The 5,076-nt window shown below is 39.6% G+C and overlaps 1 long non-coding RNA gene across 2 annotated transcripts; it reads right to left on the bottom strand.

The window, feature by feature from the left end:
* Window positions 1-1,074: 1,074 nt before the first annotated feature.
* Window positions 1,075-4,860, bottom strand: LOC136246881 (uncharacterized). 2 transcript variants are annotated; one of them, XR_010696890.1, is made up of 3 exons: window positions 3,494-4,806; window positions 2,146-2,217; window positions 1,075-1,378 (listed from the first exon to the last, which is right to left on the bottom strand). It is a non-coding gene; the product is annotated as an uncharacterized lncRNA (long non-coding RNA). The 2 variants fall into 2 exon arrangements; XR_010696889.1 differs by having other exon boundaries at window positions 2,183-4,860.
* Between the last annotated feature and the right edge of the window lie 216 nt (window positions 4,861-5,076).

Raw genomic sequence — 5,076 nt, 5'->3', positions numbered from 1 at the left:
TGCTCGGGGTAACTACTAGATGCAAAAATAAAACTTTTCGTTAAGTAATCACTTCCTTATGATGACAAATGTCTTATGGATTATTAAGACAATATCAAGACTCACGGTAGTGAGTCGCGCGGCCAGTAAAGCAGAAACGCGCGCCGCAGACAATAAATGACGCGACCACTACGTGAGGATTTTACAAGAACGAACGTTCTCAAATTTGGCCTTCCTGTAATCCACCCGTCACTTACGCTATCCCTCTGAAACTCTGGAGTTGAACTCATCGTGTCACTAGTAACTACCACACAAGCAGTGAAGCAAATCCATGCCGATTGCTTCGTGATCGAGATTGCCGACATGAAAGGGGACGTTTCATTTTTTATTTAATTTTTTTTTTATCGCATGCGGTTAGACGCAACCGCAGGTGTATGCCTTGCGTTCCTTTGTGCATTCCGAACATTGATCGCCCTGTTATCGCTTCAGTATTCACTCAATCACCTCAAGATTCACATCATCGATTTCACCATACATGATTACCCTACAGTCGTGATTTCAGCACCAAACGAAGTTTCAGTCGTCCTCAGTCGACCTAGAGGCCAAATACAAATCCCAGATTGTTGTTTTCCGCAATACTCGCTTGGCATGTAGGGCAATGTGTCTTTAAACTGTTCTGAAAGTTTCGTTCAGATTGAAACATTTGTTTTCGAGAATGGCTAGTTTGAAATTTGAATTTAGTCGCCCCCACGTCATTTGCTCTCTAAGAATTTTACTCGGAATTTAAAGAATGACGCAGAGCACAACTGCGGTCTCTGGGTATTGATGAACTGGCGCTCTATGTAGTTAATCAGTACATATAGCCACCAAGAAGTGTGCTGCCATAGATTATAGTCCATAGATATAGCTAATCTATGGTGCTGCATACCATCCTTCGTTTTGAAATTAGTCGCCCCCACATAATTTGTCCTCTAAGGGCGCGGCTTAAAGAATGACACAAGAGTACAACTGCGGTTACCAGTTGTTGACACAAGCTGTGAGTAATTAGCACATGTAGCTAGCTTAAAAGGAAGTGTGCAAAATCGCCTAATACAATTGTCACCATGCATTATTGCATTTTATAGCACCCCCACACAAAATTACACATGTAATTACAACATACAGAGGAGACACATGAATACCAAACACTTTTCACAACAATAATGTAAGAATTGTACAATAATGACTGTAATATAACTGCTATGCAAATGTTTTCCAGTGGCCCGCCATGGTAGCAAGTCTCACATGACGGCATGTATATTCATCCAAACACAATGGGAGTAACGAGTGAGTATGATGACAACAAGTTGGTATGACTCCATTTGTAGAATCCAGATGAGTGGGTGTGGCTCCAGTATGTCTAAACGGTTAACAAACATTTCTGTTATAAATACGTGCTAGAGTTGCAATATAATAGTATAGTATTTAAATGCAATAATACATAGTCTCCATTGCATCACTATCAAACGACACTAAGTGGAGGATATTGTTGCATCTCTAGTATGTACACTCTATCAGTACAACCTATCTTAATGGCCACTAGTATAGAAAGACAACCACTCTTGAAAAGCCAATTCCAATTGAGAATTTATACACTGTTACCTGCTGAATGAGTGAAGGTGGCAATAAACAAGTTCCACCGTAATTTATACACGTGATCTGATCCTGTATATTCTGTCAGTGGATGAGATCCACTTGGCCAGGACAAAATGTGACCGGGCCTGCGAAAACAGGGCATGTGGGCACAAACTACACACCATCACTCTACGGGTCATACCTTAGTACTGAAAACGTATATTTCCATTCTGTAACTTGCATCATGATGCCAATTAAATGCTTACTACAAGCTGAAAATTGCAATTCCATAGCATAATGGTACAGAAAGTTATGAGTGATGAAAGTGTGAAAAAGTAGGCAAAAATCATGTGCCCACATGCCCTGTTATCGCAGGCCCGGTCACAAATGTGACTCAAGTGCCCTGGATGATCCATACTCAACCAACTTATGACCCAGTGGCACAATGGAACTGACTATTTATAGAGAATACAATTACATTTATTTCTAAGATGTGTGGATGTGTGGACACATTACAACACATTACATGTACATACAAGACACGCTACGTACTGTTTTAGCATTTCAAGTCACCACATTATACACGTACCAGTCAACAATGCTTCATAGTGCCCATCAGTAAACCTGAAGAAAAGTTACGAAAAATAAAAATTCACATAAGTACAATGAAACCTCATTAATATGGCAGGCTGTGGGACCAAAAAATTTGGCCTGAATAACAAGGTGGCCTTATTAATGAGGTCATAAGTAATGCTTAGCTATATTTGGGACCTACTAGAGGTGGCCAATATAATGAGGTGGTCTTATTAAAGAGGTGGCCACTAAGTGAGGTTTCACTGTACATATAGTTCACAATATTGTGAACAATATTAATGGTTAACAATATACACTGAAACCTGCAGGTCACTTCTTGTGGAAGATTGCTCTCTACACAAAATGACACATTCAGAGATTGTATTTAGATGGATGATACAGTAACGCATTGTGACTTCAATACTCGTGATGTGTCACTGCTAGGCAGCAACCATATACACGGCACTGCCACATCGCACTTGCTCGCACACACAATTTTGCTAACGATTTTACAAATTGATAATTAAGGGGTGTGGCAACTAGCTGTTTCCCTTCTGTACAAGTGGCCACCAAGACAGGTCCACTGTGGATGAAAGCCAGGCATTAGATATTTGGTATTTCATGTGTTGAAGACATTCCAGGGCTTCTGGTAGTCTCAAATCTCACCACAGTTTAACTCAGGCAGTGTTGTGGTCACCACTAAACTACTGGAATGCTGTGTTATGTTCATCTTATGCTTGGCTACTATATTGTAGAACTGAAATGGATACTCTGAAAAATATATCCTATGGATAATGACTTCATCACTTTCTTCATCAGGAGCTTATAAGGACCAACAGTGAAACTTTTTACACTTGGGGCTGACAGTCAACTGCCTATGTCTGAAGCAGTGCTTTTGGTGCTCTAACAGATTGGCTGCCCCCTTGCTGCCAGCACTCACTGTCTCATACGCTGTCATACACTAAATCCATCTCTATAGCCAGTTAGAACAGCATGCTTCTTACCTTTTTTTAAGGCCGCATAATGCAGCCACCTCTTTAAAAGGCAAGGTTAGAAAATTTTGTCCCTACGGCCTGAATAATGACCAGTTTTCACTGTACTATTAGTGATTAGTGATCATGGGGGATTATTTATTAAGATACTAAGATATACAAACGCTACAACCTCTAAATATAGCAGTAAATTTTTTACCCTGGTCCAATGTCTCATAATAATCGTGACTTCGTGAGAGACTCTACTGTGACAAATACATGTTTATCATGATATGTGCTAATCGCCTTTTTACAATTAAGTTTTACAACACAAATACATGTATAGTTAAACTCACCAATTGCGACTAAATCCCTTCAACACGAAAAGACAAATAATGAGACAACCTTGGAGACAACAGCCACACAAGCCTATTCTGGTGCGTTTATTTAGTAGTAATATAAATTTTAAAGGCGTTTATTTACAACAGGACATAATTACGCGCCCCTCTATTGTCTCTGTACATACTTGCCTTTTCTCATTTCATTTCACAAGATCTCTTGGCAGGGGCGTAGCTTCTTCACTTGAATTAGTCAATGCTTGAAGTAGATCGAGATACTCTAATAAAACAGTCACATTTCTACAAGTGCCATATTTTTATATTGTAAAGTCTGTAAGTAGCTAGTAATTTAAACTATACAATCCGATGCTAAGCAGAAGTTGTAACTATGCTAAATATTGATTGCTGTGTTCAGCGGTGGAGCAAGTAGTTGATATGAGGGGGGCTGGGCTGACCCAGACTTATTTCTATAGTTTAGTAAGGTGAGACCAAAAAAAAAAAAAAAAAAAAAAAAAAAAGGTCGCAACCAACTGACAAGAGCTTCCACCTCACCAGCTACCATTTCTAGCTGATAAACTACATAAAAATCCTTACATAGCTCGCTACACACTGAATACTTTATTAGAGTGACTGCTCTATTAGAGTATCTCGATCTTTATCACGGTTTTCAGCCCCACTCCAAGAAAGATAATTTCGGTGTGATATCATTCTGAGGGGGGGCTAAGCCCCCCCCCTTTCCGCCGCCTATGGCTGTGTTACAGCTGTTTTGTGACTGCTCTAATAGAGTATCTTGATCGTTTCAATGCAGTACAAGATGAAAGGCAAAGTGTTGTTAAGGGTTTACTAGTTAAAATGGGTGTTAGTTGACTGCAGTTGCATGCCACTAACAGGGCCGTCCAGAGAAATTAGAGGGCCCAGGGAAAAGAGTTAAAGAGGGGCCCAGGGGCAAGGAAGGGTCTAGATCCTGACTGCTCTATTAGAGTATATCGATCTTTCTTTAAACAGGTATTCAAGTGGCCCCTTTCAGGCTGTGGTAGGGGGAAAAATACCCCAGTTACCCCCAATGTGGGCGGCCCTGGCCACTAAAATTACAGTTATATTTTAATATTCTGTCACTGTAATCTGGGGTTTCTGTCAAAACCATGGAAACTACTGACTCACCTACTGTTATCAACAGTGCATTGCTTATTCTAACAAAAAGTATTGAAATCCCATCCAAAAACAGCTTATAGCTGTAAAAAAAGTGCGCGTCCAAGTAAAGCAGAGTTAACTGCGACAAAAAGTAATGATATCATAATGCGGCCATGTGCGAGGTGTGCAAGTTGTAATATTAGCTAATCAGATAATACAATGTTATTGTTAAAGTGTTAATGAGAACTATGTGATGCTGCTAGTTTTGAAGTGTGTGAGCATCTTCATAAATGCCACATAAATTTAATTCTCAATAAAGCAATGTGTATAGATTCTCTGATAGTAATAAATAGTTTGAGTTTGGCCGCCTTTCCTGTATACAGCAATGCTACGAACAAAGGAAAGGTGGCCAAACTCAAACTATTTATTACTATCAGAGAATCTATACACATTGCTTTATTGAGAATTAA

The sequence above is a fragment of the Dysidea avara genome, chromosome 2 (genome assembly GCF_963678975.1).
Source record: "Dysidea avara chromosome 2, odDysAvar1.4, whole genome shotgun sequence".
NCBI classification, from domain to species: domain Eukaryota; kingdom Metazoa; phylum Porifera; class Demospongiae; order Dictyoceratida; family Dysideidae; genus Dysidea; species Dysidea avara.
Note: the sequence above shows the minus strand (reverse complement) of the source record. Positions and strands in the feature narration are given on the sequence as shown.